Source organism: Lissotriton helveticus, chromosome 1_1 (genome assembly GCF_964261635.1).
Source record: "Lissotriton helveticus chromosome 1_1, aLisHel1.1, whole genome shotgun sequence".
Taxonomy (NCBI): Eukaryota; Metazoa; Chordata; class Amphibia; order Caudata; family Salamandridae; genus Lissotriton; species Lissotriton helveticus.
The window spans coordinates 1,912,999,762-1,913,018,533 of NC_136057.1; the positions used below are offsets into that span (position 1 = coordinate 1,912,999,762).

The window sequence follows — 18,772 nt, forward strand, 5'->3', positions numbered from 1 at the left end:
GGACTACTGCTATGATTATCCCTATTTTTAAAAAAGGCAATAAGGATAGTCTGCAGTGTTATCGCCCAATTTCCTTTATTGATGTGTCAGTGAAGGTGATAGGACGGGTGGTTTTAAACCAGCTGATTGACTGGGCAGAGGAGCATCGGGTCATAACTGACCTCCAATTTGGTTTTAGACCTGGAAAATCTACCACCGACCAATGTCTTAATCTGTACCTTATTTCAGACAAATATACAATAGTTAACCAAGGGACAATGTATTTGGCATTCATGGACCTGACTGTGGCCTTTAAAAGAGTTAATCAAGGGAAACTGTGGGCTATTATGGGTGCGCTTGGTGTGGACCATGGGCTCATTAACATTTTAAAATCCCTGCATTCGCACACCACAGCAGTGGTCAGATACAGTCAGGAGGGGAAAACAACAGAACGCTTTCTGTGCTCCAGTGGGGTCAGACAGGGTTCCATACTAGCTCCCTTTCTGTTCACACTATATATAAATGGTGTGGACTGTTAATTAAGCAGGTTTCAGGTGGACACCCCTAGGAAAGGCATTCGGGAATCCCTGTTCTGCTTTATGCAGATGATGTGGTACTTTTAGCTCTCACCCCTAAAGGCTTGCAGCTTTTAATTGATGGGTTTGTGTCATTTATGGAGAATCTGGATTTATTGCCCAACCTGGCAAAGTCATATGTAATGGAAGTGGGGAAAAAAACGGGTAAATCCTATATATACACAATCAGATCATATCACCTAGGTAAGGTACAGTCCTTTTCATACCTTGGGATTTTATTTGACCACCAACTAAATTTTAAACACCTGATAGAAGAAAAGCGCTGGGCTATGACCAGTTGTACCTGGTCCATAATGAGTTTTGCGCACAGGTTAGGACGCTGGTCCCCTGAGCAGCTGTTGAGATTATGTAATGCTATGTGCTGCGCCAAAGTGCTGTATAGAAGCGAGATGTGGGCTTTTATTCAGGCCACACAGCTACAAACTGAAGAGAATAAGTATCTTCGGCTCCTGCTTAAAGTTCCTCAGAGTACGCCAGCCGACATTGTTCATGAAGAACTGGGTGTCCGATATATCAAGGACAGCATTGCAGTCAAACCCTTAACCCCTTCGATGCTGATGACGGAGCGGGTCCGTCATGAGCATTGGTTGGGCTGTGCTGATGACGGAACCGCTCCGTCATCAGTACAGCCCTGGGGGGGGAGCGCTGGCGCTCCCCCCCTGGGGCAACGATCGTGCTCATTTTAGGAGGGGTGGCAGCGGAAGACTTTCCGCTGCCACCCCCTGGCCCCCCCACGCTTCCTGGTGACATCAGCGCGCACAGCGCGCGCCGACGTCATCAGGAAGCGCTGGACGCGCTGGAACCCATTTCATTCCAGCGCGTCCAGCACAGAAGTTGGTGTTTGCTGCTCCGGTGGGGCGGGGGGTCAGTTTTTCGGTGCCTTGAGGCCCACCTCCCTATTTGATTCATTGTCTATGTATATTCCCCTTTTGTCTCATGCACTGAACAGTTACCTTCCTTTCCTTCAAATTGTAAAGCGCTCTGATATCCCTCGGGATCAAGTTCGCGCTGTATAAAACTTTATAAATAAATAAATAAAATAAGACACCCAAAAAGAAGTACACAGCATTATAAGAGGAAACACAACCAAGACAGCAACTATAAGTGTATTGAGCCAGAAACACCCCAGCCCCCACTGCAAACACAAGGATTTAGACAAAGTGAGGGAGCATCCCCACACACAGAACAACAAGGCCCCAGACAAAAGCCCAACCAAAGAGGAAAACAAAGCATGAGAGGACCATTCTAGCATGGATGCAAGAAGGGGGGAAGGGAAAGGCCAGGAACCCAGCTAAAGAGAACAGAGCAGTGGGTCAGTGATACAGGGTACAAAGGAAAGCTGAACTGCCCTACCAGGTGACTGCAAATACAACAAACTAGAAATACTCCAAAATTAAGGATGAATACTAGGACAAACCAAGAAACCCAGGAGCAGCCTAACCAAAATCTTCACAGGCCTAGGGCTCAGAACATGTGGCACAGGCAAAAAAATGCCACATGGAAGAATGTAACAAGAACCAAATACCACAGAGTCAGCCAAACCAGAGGTTCAGGCAATATATTGGGAGGAATGATAGGCCATAGAAAGGCCAGTGAAGAAAAACCTCACACAAGAGGCCGATCCTGAGGCCCAGCACAGAAGAGAAGCTCAGCCAGCAGAACAACACTCAATAAAGACAGTCATGAAAAGGGATGTCATAAAACAGGATAACAAGGGCTTTAAGTGGGATTAATAAACTGGGGGTCTCTCACAGGGGTGTGTCCGATGTAATTAAGGGTGTGGCTTAATACACAAGCTAAAAATCTGTGCTTTGCATAGCATGCTGCTGCTGCCGCACTGGTATTTTGTTGCTTCTGTCAATTCATCCGGATATGTAACACAACAAGTAACATTACACCTACAACAAACCAGGACTATTAACGTTGTCAATGGTTGTAAATTGCATAAGATATATAAGCAACAACTATGACTTTGTTGTATATCATATTGAAAATTCTCCCGTTCTTGTGGGTGAGGTTGTGCGTAGAGCTGCCGATTTTCGAGCTGAGAAAGCAGCAATATCCTGTGATTCAAAACACCAAATATTTCCTGTGTAATGTAACTGGTGCTCTTGTTTGTGCTATATAAAACGGAGAAATTTGTCTCTTTGAAGGTACATCAAAAGCAGTGAGGGGTGGTATTATTGCCGAGATAAGCTTTTTTTCCCCAACCGTGAAGGTAAAAATGGAGAGCCCGGTAAGGACTAATCTCGGCACCTGCTTTTAAGAACACGACCTGGCCCACTTAAAGCTCTGAGAATAACACAAGACAAAGGAAGCACACAGAGGCCCACACATCAGATGAAACTGCACTAATGTGAAGTCACTGGCCAGAAAACTGCAAGCTATTCAAGTACCACCCAAACAACCAGAGAGGGCAGAGCAATCCAAGTCAGGTCAGACAGCCTAGCCTGCACAAATGAACAAGGGTACAAGTGGGCTAGAGGAGAAGGAAAATGCAGCATACAAACAACAGCTAACCAGAAGACAGCCAAAACACCACTCCATAGCCAGCAACCCCCAGATAAAGAAGCAAGACAGCCCCCAACGCAAACCAAGCCTTCCAGAGCCTGGAACCCCAGAATCACAGTACAGCCCAAGAGAAGACAGGTGTATAAGCCATCACAGGAGCCAAGACAGAAGAAAGCCTTGCGTACACCACCCTAGAGACCCTACAGCCCGCAAGCAGCTGGATCCTGGACCACAGCATACTACAATCTGGGAATGGATGTCGGAAAAGGCACAGCAGAAGACCCAGCTACCATCAAGCCTGAGGCTCCCAGACTTCTACAACAAACAAAATAGGCAAACTGCAAGGAGGCAAAACAAGTCCTGCCCCCCCTTACAGTCAGTCCCACCGCTTTCCAAAATTACCAGCCGTACCAAGCATAGGGTTTAAACAAGAGCCAAGAAGAGACTGGAAAATGTATCCACTTAACAGGAAGACCAATAGTATAGAAGATAGCTACCACGAAGGACAGGAATGATGCTGGCAGGATCAGAAGACAGAACCTGCAAAATACCCCCACCGAACACTCCAGACATGAATGTGAGTAGTGGAGATGCTCCAGAGGAACACAATTAGAGGGCAGACGAATAAGGTGGCAACAAGTGCCCAAAGCAATGAACAGAAGACTACCTCACAAACACAAGAACAGGCACTCTAGACATGCAAGGGAACCATAACAACCCATACAAGAGGCAGAACCTCAAGGATGAGTGGAAAGACAGATAACGTTTCCAAAACTAAAGGAAGGTCATAGTAGGTTGAAAGTCTGATTAAATTTAGCAAAAATATCGCTTGATGGAAGTATGTGTTCTAAATACTGTTTACAAAAAAAGTATCCATTTGGTTGACTACAGCCTCCATATTCGCTGATCCCACTTCTGACACCACGGTGGATAAATGGACGAGGAGGTTGAGTTTTCTTCTCAAATATTATGATTTATTGGTACAGTAATTATGATTTATTGGTAATGCAGAATGCCAAAGAAGGTAAAGGTTACTGATGTATTTCCTGGGGTGGTTTGGCATGCTAGGAAGGGGCCAACCTATGGATGTTCTTCTCCTTTCTTCCTTCAGATTCCTTCTCCTGCATGGTGCCGGCCCGGAGTCTTGAGGAAAGAAGAATAGTGGTAAGTAAGAGGTTGGGTATTTAAAAATATAGTATGCCATCACTACACCCTGGTGTGGCCGTTTTTTCTTTCCAGGATCTCTAGCGTAGGGTGCGGGATAAACTAGACCTCTTACTACAATGACTTCACCTTAGCGTGAAGTAGGCCTTAATAATTAGGCCATGGGATTCGCTATGGGTTAGGTTTTCAACAACAATCCCAAAAAATAATAGGGGCTATCGATCTGGTTAACTGGTTCCCTAGATCGATCTGATGGCCTTTAAATAAATGCCCCATTTTCTTCCAGGAGGTACTTAGAACCTATGTCCTCGTATTTCAGGACACTAATTAAAGAATTGAGGTGGTTCCTGTAAGGCGAGCACACTGGTTCTTGTGCATTATCAAAACCATGATTCTACCACCATATGCACCTGTTTCGTTTTTGTGCCTGGGGGGTCCTACAGAGTCTCACAGTATGCTTTTAAAATTTCTCCAGCACATAGCGTTTATTAGTAACCAACAAAAGAAGAAACCACCATCACCCGTGCCCTTCCCTCACCCTACAAAACCTCCTCCCTCTCCTAGGTACTCACCCACAGTCCAGATACTCTTCTGAGTTGTGTCGGCTCATCAGCTTTCTCTGGAGGTGACCACCACTTTTCGCTCCAGGCCGTGGCGCTTTCTTACTGGTCTACAGCATCCTCGTAGGTTTCTCCCATGTTTAGTGGTTCTTCTCTGGGCACACAGCGTCCTCCTTCCTCGGGCCTCGCCGTCCTCCTTACGCACACTTCCTGCTTGATGACGGCCCCCTCTCCTCCTCCTTGGGCTTACCGGATTGGATCCATCCACCGGTCATTCCGCCTCCCTGTTTAAAGAGAAAGTAGTTCATTTTTTGATGGGTAGTTCTCGTTAGCCTTCCTAGTTTAACCCTTTATTTGTTTCTTTCTCAGGTGTTGCGGTAATTAAGGTGGTCAACTTGGCTGTTGCGGGTGGTGAGTATTGGGATCCTGGGCTTGTTTCCTCACACAAACCAACATGCACCAACAGAAGACCAAACCAAAGATGATAATAAAATGTAATATACAAGTTCATACAAACAGGATGGCGAGGGGTTTAGTTAAGTTATTTACAGAAAGGGAATCACAAGACATAGGGCTACACCCAGAGGACATGATGGCAACCAATGAAGTAAATGGAATTTCAAATAAAGGACCAAGAAAGAGATGGAAACAATAGTAGGAAAGCATTGGTATCTAGGTAGTGTATCTAGGGCAAATTTGTAGACTGGATGGACCTGGTAATCCTATCTGACACAAGGTGTATAAATACTCTGTCAGTGTGAAAGAACATACCCAAGACTGTATCAGAGAATGTACCCCCCTTTGTGCTGCGCCCTGACAGCAGCAGGAAGCATCTGGCTTCCTGCTTCCTGATGGCCAATCACAACGCTCCAATGCAGTTTTGTGATTGGTCTGAGCGCCGTAGATCAGCGCTCAACCTGGGAATAGGGGCCTAGGCACGTTCTCCACTCAGGTTGTGATGCAGCCTACATGGAGAAGATGTGAATTGCGCATGAATGTTTGGCCGGCATGAGATGAACAGGAATGTGCACTTAGGGGTGGGCAAACCACTCCTCTGTTCCTCTGTCGTCAGAGCAACCACGCCCTAAATACAAAGCTGCAGCAAAAGAAAACATAAAATTATAATAACACAAGTTATTATCATTTTATGTTTACTTTACTGCTGGGAAGCAGTGAGGCGACACTCCTCCACCTAGGAAGAGGAGCCGCCACTGTATTGTCCACTTTGACTGAGGTAGGAGGCAAATATTTAGAGTTATAGGCCTTTCCACGTGCATTATTAGTGGGAATGTTGTGTTCTGGCACATCCCGTTATAGATTGACCAGTCCACCATATTTGAGACCCTTACCTTCCCTTTCCAGATGAATGATGTTTAACGTGGTGCTAATTTGGGACACAGGGCCTGATTTAGATGTTAGCGGAAGGGGGACCAATTTAGAGTGGACAGACAATTAGACAGTTTTTAGGTCTCGTCCTTTACCATTCCGAAGGAATGGGAAATGGCGAGAATTCAAGTGCTCGAACTGATTGTCAAACCACCGCATTTTTTCGTGGCGTTTTCTTCGAGTGCACGTGGCCACAGGCACGCGCTTTTGGCCCATACACTTTCATGGCCATCTGTTCCTCAATGTCCCTCCCACCCTTCGTTTGATCTTGCCGCGAGTTCAGGCTAATGGCCCTCTCCCCTCCCCCAGCACAGAGCGCGCATCGCGGCCGCACAGCACATCAAAGGGCTTCTCCCAGCGTGTGCTGTGCGGCTTCTCCTCCCCTAATTATGTGGCCGGCCGTACTTGTGTTTCCCGGCCGCTTCCTGGCCGCTCTTGTATTTAATTAGCAGCAGCAGCATTTCTGCTGCGCCAGGCCACATCAAAGGCTCTGTGCCACTTTCACCCACACAGCAACACTTACAGACACGCAACGCCACTCACACCCACGCAAGCCCACTATCATCCATGCAACACCACACTCACCCACGCAACGCCACTCACCCAAGCAACACCACTCACACACGCAACGCAACTCATCCACGCAACCCCACTCATCCACGCAACCCCACTCATCCACGCAACGCCACTCACCCACGCAACGCCACTCACACACGCAACGCCACACACACACGCAACGCCACTCACACACGCAACGCCATTCACACACGCAACGCCACTCACACACGCAACGCCACTCACACACGCAAAGCCACTCACACACGCAACGCCACTCACACCCACGCAACGCCACACTCACCCACGCAACACCACACTCACCCATGCAACGCCACTCACCCACGCAACGCCACTCACACACGCAATGCCACTCACACACGCAACGCCACTCACACACGCAACACCACTCACACACGCAACGCCACTCACACACGCAACGCCACTCACACCCACGCAACGCCACACTCACACCCACGCAACGCCACACTCACCCACGCAACGCCGCACTCACCCACGCAACGCCACTCACCCACGCAACGCCACTCACCCACGCAACGCCACTCACCCACGCAACGCCACTGATCCACGCAACCCCACTCATCCACGCAACGCCACTCACCCACGCAACGCCACTCACCCACGCAACGCCACTCACCCACGCAACGCCACTCACCCACGCAACGCCACTCACACACGCACCGCCACTCACACACGCAACGCCACTCACACATGCAACGCCACTCACACACGCAACGCCACTCACACACGCAACGCCACTCACACATGCAACGCCACTCACACACGCAACGCCACTCACACACGCAAGCCCACTATCATCCACGCAACACCACACTCACCCACGCAACGCCACTCACCCAAGCAACGCCACTCACACACGCAACGCAACTCATCCACGCAACCCCACTCACACACGCAACGCCACTCACACACGCAACGCCACTCACACACGCAACGCCACTCACACACGCAACGCCACTCACACACACAATGCCACTCACACACGCAACACCACTCACACATGCAACGACACTCACACACGCAACGCCACTCACACACGCAACGCCACTCACACACGCAACGCCACTCACACACGCAATGCCACTCACTTACGCAACGCCACTCACTTACGCAACGCCACTCACACACGCAACCCCACTCATCCACGCAACGCCACTCACACACGCAACGCCACTCACACATTGTGGGTGCAGATTGTGGGTGCATATTGTGGGTGCAGATTGTGGGTGCAGATTGTGGGTGCAGATTCAGAGTGCAGATTCAGAGTGCAGATTCAGAGTGCAGATTGTGGGTGCAGATTGTGGGTGCAGATTGTGGGTGCAGATTCAGAGTGCAGATTGTGGGTGCAGATTCAGAGTGCAGATTGTGGGTGCAGATTCAGAGTGCAGATTGTGGGTGCAGATTCAGAGTGCAGATTGTGGGTGCAGATTGTGGGTGCAGATTGTGGGTGCAGATTCAGAGTGCAGATTGAGAGTGCAGATTCAGAGTGCAGATTGTGGGTGCAGATTCAGAGTGCAGATTGTGGGTGCAGATTCAGAGTGCAGATTGTGGGTGCAGATTGTGGGTACAGATTGTGGGTGCAGATTGTGGGTGCAGATTCAGAGTGCAGATTCAGAGTGCAGATTCAGAGTGCAGATTCAGGGTGCAGATTCAGGGTGCAGATTCAGGGTGCAGATTCAGGGTGCAGATTCAGGGTGCAGATTGTGGGTGCAGATTGTGGGTGCAGATTGTGGGTGCAGATTGTGGGTGCAGATTGTGGGTGCAGATTCAGGGTGCAGATTCAGGGTGCAGATTCAGGGTGCAGATTCAGAGTGCAGATTCAGAGTGCAGATTCAGAGTGCAGATTCAGGGTGCAGATTCAGAGAAAACTCAGCAGCACCACCACCATTGCAATGCAATAGGTCTCGTTTTAACGCAAATTTAAGCTATAGGCCTTGTAAATGACAAAGCCTTTTATTTATGTTCCAAAAACCAGAACGCAAAAATAAAGGGCATTATCATTTACAATGCTAATAGTTCAGACTCGCGTTATTGCGAGACCTATTGCATTTCCAATGCTTGTTACTTTTACAAACCACCACCTAAAACATGACGGTATGTAGAAATAAAACCTTTTAAATTACCCCCTGCCCCACTCCATGGAGAACACTCCAATGGCAAGGGTCATTGTTCTTTTTATTTTCAAAAACAAAATCACACTTTCATTGAATTTACAGGAACCACCATTACGCCAGTACCTGTAAATGCTGGGCCACAGTATGTGAACTGAACAATTTGATGGTTTTGCTTTGGGCCTGCCTTCTTCATGGTGGATGTAACATACAGCCTTTTCTCTGTTCAAAATGCCACAACCCCCTCCAGTACCGGAGTTGTCAGGTCAGTTTTCCCTGGTCTCTACTGAAACTCACCAGTCCCTTGTTCCTGTGTTTTGCGGACAACCGCTTGACAACTCAAGGACGTTGGCTCAAACAATCCAGTATAAATCCACAAATGAACGTAACATTTTTTGACTAGTTTGACAATGCATGCTTGGAAAAGCCAAAGAATGGGCAAGTCAAATAAGGAAAATGCACTTTCTTCAGACCAGAAACAGATTACCAATTTTCTGAAAAAGCTAGGACTTTATTAGTCTCTCGTTTTCCCTCAGTGTCTCCAAAGATGAATGGATAATCAATCACACTCCGAGCCAAGGACTTTGTACTTCATCTGGACCTTTGCCACAGACAGGGCCTTCGCTGGTACCTGTCAACTGCAAGATCTAGGAACAAGGCCCCTGGAGTCTGGAGAAATACTTAATTCTGTGACCTCACCAAAAGTTGGAAGCTGAACAGTCAGTAAAGATAGGCCACTGTCTAGAACAGAAGTGCTTAATTTGTGGTCAGAAGACCCCTGGGAGTCCGCGAAGCCTACTCAGGGGGTCTGTGGCTAGTTTACAAAATTAAATATGATTAACATGAATCAATTAAAATTTATAAAGTATATGCGAATAACGAACCAAAACTAAACATTTGAAACCGTTTTTCTATATTTGATTGTGAAATAAACAACAAATATTTCAATATTTAAGCATTTTTTTGCTTTATACTTGTTTTTAGGTCAGGGGTCCATGACTTCAAATATTAACTCAGTGGGGGTTCCCAGATTCTAGTAATGATTCAGTGAGGATCAACAAAAGTCAAAAGGTTAATAACCACTGGTCTAGATATCACAAAAGGCCCAGTTGGCTGTAGATTTTCATGAAGATTGGCTCGAGAGAGTAATCTGCCCAAAACATACAAATCCCTTGCAGCCCAAATATCTACAATCATTACGAAGAGGACAAGCAATGTTAGAAGTCAATGAGCTGAATAGGAAAACATTTGTGATGGGCCTGACCTGCCACTGACTTAGCTGATACACACAGGTGCCTGAAATTGCCTCTTTGCTGCAGTTTATGGTGTGTTTGTGGCATCTGCTGGTTGTACTGAATACAAAAACATTTCAATTCTTTGTATAGTCATTATATTTTTGGAGATATCTTCATCTAAACATGTGGTTGGATCCCAACACAACCATCACAGTTCCCATATGTTACTGGTGAAGCCTGCACATTCAAGTGGGTGCCGCTGCCAACCAGAAATCTTGACCATGATCAGCCAGTATTAAGATGTAAGCTGATAAATGTGGTGCCTTTTGGGGCACTTTTGTGAATGTCAGCCTGTACAACTTTAAACCCTATTGAAAGACCAGCTGGGCCTTACACTATATTGCATCCGTTTTGAAACTGACAACTGGACCCTCAGCAGTCTCGTTGACTGAGCACAGAGACTCTAAAGAACTGGTGCTGGTGCCCAAAATGTATCTTTTGAATTTTGGCAGAACTACTGTTTCTCTTTCTGGGATTGGAGTTTTTAGGGTTGAGGGATTTTTTTACTATTTTTGCTGGAAACTCAGCTCTAGGGTCTCATATCTTCTGAGTAGCACAATTTTGCACTTAATAGCCAAAAGCTAGAGCAGAGGTATAACATAGCCATCCGTATGTGTGCCAACTCCTGATCGGATACCGTTACCCCATTGACTGAGATTAATAAATAATAAACACTGTTGTAGAATCTCTAGAACGAGACCTTGAGCCTCAAGCCATTGATATTAGCATAGTGAACCTGCTTGATGAGTCGCCCTTTGGTTAACAGGAAACAGGTTTTAGGAATCGATGCTGTGTGATTTTATAGCTCCTAGTACATAAATGCTATAACTTTTGGAGTCATAGCTTGACCCAGAAGCATCTTACTTTTTTGGCCATTTCATACTTTTTTTTTTTTTAAACATTTTTATTGTTTTTTTCCACAAGGCAGTACATAGAACATGCATGTCATCATCCGTTAGCAACCCCACGCCCCTAACCCCACAACCCGCCCTCCGCCGTCAAAGTGCAAATTCACATCATCATAGTCCAAATGTTCATCGATCACAGTTCTCCTTATAGCTCCCACCCATCATCTTGAGTCTCATGGCTGTCCCCGCTTCTGCTGGCCGACTCGTAGTTGTTTTGGGCCCCTTCAGAGACCCCCGTCCAGGCCATGATAACGTCTCCATTTACCCCACACTTTACGGAATTTCCTCGGACAGCCTCTTGCTTTATACGTGACCCTTTCTGCTGCCATGTACATGTCTAGTCCCCTCGTCCACTCCCCTAGCTGAGGCGTGTCGGACGCTCCCCATTTCCTAGCAATGTCTCTCTTTGCCACCACCAAGGCCAACACCAAGAAGATTAGCAGTGGGCGGGCCAGATCTATATCATTAGTCATGCCCAACAGGACCAGCTTCGGTTCCATTGGTATGCCTATCTCTAGTATTTTACCCAGTTCCGTGGTGATCGCGCTCCAATAGGCCTGTATATTTGGACATGACCAAATTATGTGTATGAAAGTCCCGTTCTCGTGTCCGCAGCGTAGGCAGCTGGGGTCTGACACCCTCCCCATTTTACATAGCCTCACTCTGTCATAATATACTCTGTGTAAGATCTTAAACTGAATTAGGCGTAAGCGTGATTTGATTGCTACTTCTCTAGGGTGCATCAGTACCCCTCCCCAATCTACTTCATCCATCTCACCCACTTCCTGCTCCCATTTGTCTCGGAGGCCCGCCAGTGTGTTCGGTCTATTATTCATAATTGTTTTGTAGGTCAGGGAAACCGCTTTCCCCGGGATCTTTTCTTGCAACAGACGGCCCTCTAGCGGTGCATATTCGGGGAGTGGCTCTCGTAGCGCCCCTTCCGCCAAGTAAGCATGCCTTAGTTGCATGTATTTAAAGAATTGAGAGCGCTGTAGCCCAAATTCGGTCTGTAACGAAGCAAAAGGTTTTAGTGCACCGTTTTTGATGATGTCCCCTAGTGTGGAGATGCCTATGTCGTCCCATCCCTGGAACCCTTTCAATTTGCTTAGCTCTTTGAGCCAGGAGCACTCCCATAGTGGTGTTTGCTTCGTAGCCCTATGTGCCCAACCGGTGACATTCGTGGCTCTGTTTCACGCCCCCAGCGTAATCCTTGTGGTCGTCAGTAGTCTAGCCTGTCCCTTCCCACCATATATGTAGTGTAGACTTGAGTGTATACCCATTTGGTATCTTTCCAGTGCATACGTGGGGTGAGTGGCGGATGCGTGGAGTCAGTCATTAATGGGGGCTAAGTGTTCTGCCCAATAGTAGGTCTCTAGGTCAGGGAGTGAGATTCCCCCGTCATATTGGTGCCTCTGCAGCATCGCCAGTGCGACTCTGGGGTGTTTCCCCAGCCATAGGAATGACCGGAGGTCCGCATGTATGTCTCGGAAAGTCTTGGACGATATCGGGAAATATTCATTTTGGAAGGCATAGAGAAATTTTGGGAGAGATATCATTTTGAACATCGCTGCCCTACCAAGTATTGTCAAAGGGAGGGACCGCCACCTATCTGTGTCAGCTTTAAAATCATGTATGATCCGGGCGATATTAGAATCATATGAGGCGCTTCTGTCAGCAGTGATAAATATCCCCAGGTACTGGAAGCCTACTTCGGTTGTCTGTAAATTTTGCGGCAGTTGAGGCCATTCCTTACGCCCTTGGGGTCGTAAAGTGTTGATTTGTGCCAGTTAATCTGGTACCCTGACCTCGCGCCATATTTTGCCAGTTCATCAAACAGCGCCGGTATTGTGCTTTCCGGCCGTGTGACATAAAGAAGGACGTCATCGGCGTAGAGGGATAATTTTTCCTCACGTGTGTCTGCTTGGCTTATACAGAACCCCGAGATCCTCTCGCTTTGTCTGACCGCGGAGGCCATCACTTCGATTGTCAAGGCGAATAGCAGGGGTGACAGGGGGCATCCCTGTCGGGTTCCCCGTCGTATGGGAAAAGTCCACGACGTCACCCCATTGACCCTTACCCGGGCTTCAGGGCCTGCATATAGTAGACTAATTTTCCTCCTGTATTTGGGTCCAAAACCCATTCGTTCTAGTACTCCCTCTAAGAAGGGCCAATGAACAGCGTCGAACGCCTTTTCTGCGTCTAGGGACATGAACCAATGTGGTTCTGCTCTATCTTTTACCACATGCAGCCAGTTATGTGTCCTCCTTAAGTTATATCTGGTGGCCCTTTCGGGAATGAACCCTGTCTGATCCATATGTATCAGGTCTGGGATGACTCTTCTCATGCGCAGAGCCAGTATAGTTGCATATATCTTGGCCTCCACATTTAGTAGGGAAATGGGACGGTAAGAGGTGCAGTCGTCCGGAGGTTTCCCAGGTTTGTGGATCGGGATAATCGTGGCCTGTTTAAGATCCAGGGGGAACTGTCCCTCCTCTTCGGCATCCTGGAACATGCCCAGCAAATGTCGCGTCAGGAGGTCGGCCATGTTCTTGAAGAGTTCCGCCGGAAAGCCGTTAGGACCCGCGGCCTTCCCTGTGTGAAGTTTGGCCAGCGCCACTCGGACTTCCTCTTCCGTGACGTTGGACTCTAGATCCGCACAATCGGTCTCCTCAAGTACTGGGAGGGTGATGGGCGCCATGTATTGCAACGCCTCTGTTTTAGAGCCTAGATCGCGGGCCTTGTATAGATTTTCATAACATTCGGCAAACGCGTCAGCTATCTTATCGTCGGTGCAGACCCAAGAGCCAGGGCCCACCCTTATTTTCTCTACCCAGCGTTCGTCTCTCTCCTTCCTACTGAGCCAGGCCAATAGTCTCCCGGATTTATCACCCACATCATATATGCGGTGTAGGTTAGCTAGCGCTTGCGTCCTGGCCTCTCCCGTCACTAGCTGTCTATACTGTGCCTGAGTATCTGCCAGGCGTCGTTGCGTCCCAATGTCTCTCGTAAGTAAATGTGCCTGCTCTAATTGTAGTATTTGTGCTTCTAGGGTCTGCACCTCAGTCAGGTTCTTCCTTCTAGCCTCTGCCAGTCTACAGTGAGCCCTATCACGAAGCACCACGTTGAGTGCCTCCCACAGGACTACACGTGAGTCCACAGATCCCTCGTTTTCTCTCAAGAACACCTTCACGTCGGCCCTAAGTCCCTTCCTAATGTCCGGGTTTTGCAAATCCCAGGCCGAGAGACGAGGGGTCGCGGGACCCCTCCCCTTCCGTCCACCAATCTGAATCGCTAGGGGGGAGTGGTCAGACACCCCTCGAGCATAGTATTCCGCCGAGTCCGATATTTGCAGTGCCTGCCGAGCCATGAAGATATAGTCCAGACGAGAATAGACTTTGTGTGCCCCAGAGAAGAAGGAGAACGCCCGTGTATCTGGGTGTAGCCAACGCCATACATCCAGGAGGCCAAGTATCTCCATAGATTTAGCTAATGGGGTCATATTTTGGGATCTATCTCGCTCACCTGACCGGTCTGCGGAAGAGCTCATCACGTCATTAAAGTCCCCCCCAAGGATTTGGATCGTATCCGATGTATTGAGAATTATGTCTGATATCCCCTTCATAGTATCTGCCTGTAGTTTGGGCTATAGCGAGGGGGTTTACCCAAATAAGTCGCTGGGACCTGGGTTGTATGAAGTAATGAAAGAAGGGGGGGGTCCCAGTGAGATTAAGCTAATGAATCAAAAATAAACACAAATAATAATGCACTAAATGAATCTACGATGTTTTAATCACACAGTAGATGAAGCCAAGATATGGTATCAAACAATTTATCAAATTCTTAAATCTTATTTGGTTGGATAGTGCCCAAGAACAAGGGTAAGTGATAAGTGAGGATAGTGCAAGTTGGGAAGGTGACATAAAAATCAGAACAAGATCTGATACATTTGCATATGTATTGAAATACTGAAGAGATAATAAATCACAAAAATCATTCAAAACACATGCCCCACATAATACATATTATGTAATATTTTTTAAATGGGGGCTGCGGAGCAGGAAAGTGTTGTCGACGTTTCGACCCTCAGATGAAGCAGGACTTATTGAACCCTTGCGATGCAGTCTTCTTCAGGACGGGGGATGGGACTAGCAACCTATTAATGTTAAAAATAGGGGAGTCAGAATTAGTGACCCCAATGTGAAACTAGCACAACCATTGAGACAGTAGTGTTATTTGGCACACACTAGAAAGAAGAGAGCATACCAATTAGTTCGGGGCTCATCCTCTTATCATCATATAGGGAAAACCTCCATGGAGACGAAATTGATCTAAATGAAGTAAACATATATGACAGTGGTATTTAATACTAGTTTGATAGGAGAGGAAAGGGCTGCAACATCAATGTTAGATGTATACCACATGAGACTTACATATGAGTGAGTTCATATATGGGGGCGAGCGTCGAGGCGTAGGTCATGAGCAGCCCGGGGACGTTGGGCATTGGTTTTCACGGATCAATCTAAAACAATAAGGAGATTAATTCAAGTGCCAACCGTGCTTAGGGCTAGGAAAAAAGTCGTGTGACTGGTAGTAGGGCTTACCGTGATGTTAGGCGTAAATTGCGGTAGTCCCCATTCGTACAAACGATATCTCAGTGAATTATCAAGGGGGAGGAGGAGCCTCACGCCTCGAGGTCGGGTCTGGTGCAGCCCGGGGACGCTAGGCAGGAGGTTGCACAAATCAATCTAAAAGAATACATAAATGAGGAGACTACGTCAAGGGAGGACGAGCCCCAGGACTGGGTAAGAGAAAATGAAGCTGGTACAGAGACCATGGCTTACCGTGATTCAAGGTAGACAGTACTGACGTCCCCATAGATCGCCGAGCGCTGTGAATGAATCGGTGATCACCCGCTGAAAGGGAGCAAGGACAAGTAAATATCCAAGGCACGGGCGAGGTCATGGTACCGTTGCAGTGCGGAAAAACCGTCAGAGCAGCCGGCAAACATACCTAGTGGATAGTCGGGTGCAGCGTCTTCACAGAAAGCTGGAAGCTGACTAGCGCGCTTCCTGTTGGGGTTGTTACCGTGGTAATCAGACCAGGTGACCAAACATGATGGTCGATATGGTGGAAAGACTAAGCAGCAAGCATGCCGCGTGGCTTGAGCGGAAGACAGATTTACATTTCTAATAAGTCATTACTACACTGAAGCATTATTATTAATTAGGGATGACAATGGAAGTAGTCAGGGAACTATAAGCACATGGAAATTAGAAGCTTATTTACATAATGTAGTATCGTCAGACGGGCGGGCATATCCTTAGTTATTGAAAAGTGGGTATAATTCAACCAACATTTTATACATGTATATAGGACTAAGTGCAGCCCAGGGATATTGCTTCAAGCTGCTTTGAATTGGAAAGTTGGCCCTGCCAAACCCTTAAAAAGAACCCAACTTGGCATTCAATGGCTTGTATAAGTGAAGGTGTACCTGTCGCAAGACGGTATAGACCTTGATATCTCAAAAACAAAATCTTGAGGAATCACAGTCAAGTTATGTCCTTACTAACAACCTGCCACATAATAGTAAGAACCAAATTACATGTCTGAAATAGGTGCATGAACATATGTTGAGTATACCAAATCCGAAGTAGCAATAAATAAACTGGTTGTAAAATACTCTTACAATGTCACATGAGAAGAGATTACATAGTCTGGAAACATGCCACAGATGTATTAGGGCAATGTCGTTAACTGAGAGAATGAACTATCATGTTCATTAAGACCTGTTTGTATGGAGTTAAAGAAAAACATCCATTTTAGCTCACGAGTATTCAATATGGTAGTGATATTCCCACCCCGGGGTCCGAGTACTGCTTGTTCAATTATGACCCATTTAAGACTGTCTGGAGGGTGGGCAGCCAATTTGAAGTGGTCAACAAGAGGTGCGCCCTGTACTTCACAGCGGACTCTACTCATATGTTGGAGAATACGTAGTTTAGCCTTCTGCTGGGTTTGCCCAATGTAAATTAGATTACAGGGGCATACTATTGCGTAAATGATGTTGGAGGTATTGCAATTGCTGAAGGACTTTAGAGTGATCTTACATTGGTTATGTTCGAATACTTTGATTTGCATTGTGGAGTCACAAGCTTTACAGTTGCCACACCTAAAATGACCAATTATTGGTGGCAGATTCCATAATGTTGTTAAGGTGGGTTGAGCAGGGGTCAGTAGCAGAGATCGTACCACAAAGTCTTTGACACTCTTCGCTCGTTTGAAGGCATGTAATGGAGTCCCAGAGTGGTTGATGTCGTCTGAGATGAGTTTCCAGTGTTGATTCACAATGTTTTTGATTTTGTTACTTTTGGTCGAGAAAGTGGTGACACAGACTATGCGATCTTGTGCCTGGCTGGGCTGGTCCTTTTGAGCCAGTAGTTCATCTCGAGGGTAAAACCAGGCTCTTTTCCGAGCTTTTGTGATCAGTCTCCTGGGATATCCACGCTGTTTCAGGCGATTGGACAGGTCATCTGATTGTTGAAAATAGTGCTCTTTATTAGAACAATTGCGACGAATCCTTAAAAATTGGCCAAAGGGTAGGTTGTCACGAAGGGCCCGGGGATGATGGCTATTGTATTGCAGTAGGGAGTTCCTCTCAGTAGGTTTGCGATATAGGGTTGTCAGTAGATGCCCTTGTTCCTCATAGATGGTGATGTCAAGGAAGTTCACATTATGAGTATTGGATTCAATCGTAAATTGAAGATGTGGTAGTTGTTGGTTTAACCATATATGGAAAGCTGACAATTGCAATTGATCTCCATTCCAGATCAATAAAATGTCATCGATGTACCTCATCCATAGATGTAGGTTACCTCTGAATGGATTATGTGGGCCTAGCACAGTGTCTTCCTCAAATGATGCCATGTATAAAATGGCCACATCCGGTGCGTACGGTGCACCCATAGCTACTCCTTGGGTTTGCAGAAAAAATTGATTTTTAAACATAAAGACATTTTTGGTCATCGCTATACGGAGTAGTGCGATGATGAAATCAGTTGGTACTTGCATGGGAGCTGGTCTCTGCTGTAGATGTTTGGTGATAACTGCCAATGCTTCCTCTTGAGGAATGCAGGTATAGAGGGAAACCACATCGCAAGTGGCAAGAATTTGGTGCTCTGGGTTGAAGGGTAGGTTCTCGATGATATTAATCGTATGAAGTGTGTCTCTCAAGTAAGTTTGGGTAGCTTCGGCCAAGGATTTTAAGAAAAAGTCTATATATCTACCCAGGGGTTCCAAGATTGAACCACATCCGGATACGATGGGGCGTCCGGGTGGATCCATGGTGTTCTTGTGGATCTTGGGAAGTGTATAGATCGTTGCTAGGCGTGGATGTTGTTGGTTGAGGTAATCAAACTCATTTTTTGATAAGAAACCCTGGTCAAATCCTTCCTTGGTCAATTTCATAATTTCAGAAGCAATGGCATGAGTAGGGTCAGATCTCAGTTTATGGTAGCTGACACCATCCATCAATTGTCGGTTGATCTCAGATTCATATTTTGAGACATCTTGGACCACCACGATGGCCCCACCTTTATCGGCCGGTTTGATGACGACCTGAGTATTTTTCGCAAGTGATTGTAGGGCACATCTTTCGGATCGATTGGT

At 46.8% G+C, this 18,772-nt stretch overlaps 1 long non-coding RNA gene across 1 annotated transcript in view; it reads right to left on the reverse strand.

Moving 5' to 3' along the window:
• Positions 1-4,077: 4,077 nt before the first annotated feature.
• Positions 4,078-18,772, reverse strand: part of LOC144775666 (uncharacterized) — an 88,850-nt gene continuing 74,155 nt past the window's right edge. The window contains exons 2-3 of the long non-coding RNA XR_013600558.1: positions 4,823-5,094; positions 4,078-4,229 (exon numbers count right to left, since the gene is read on the reverse strand). This is a non-coding gene — a long non-coding RNA (uncharacterized LOC144775666). The remainder of the gene's footprint in view (positions 4,230-4,822; positions 5,095-18,772) is intronic.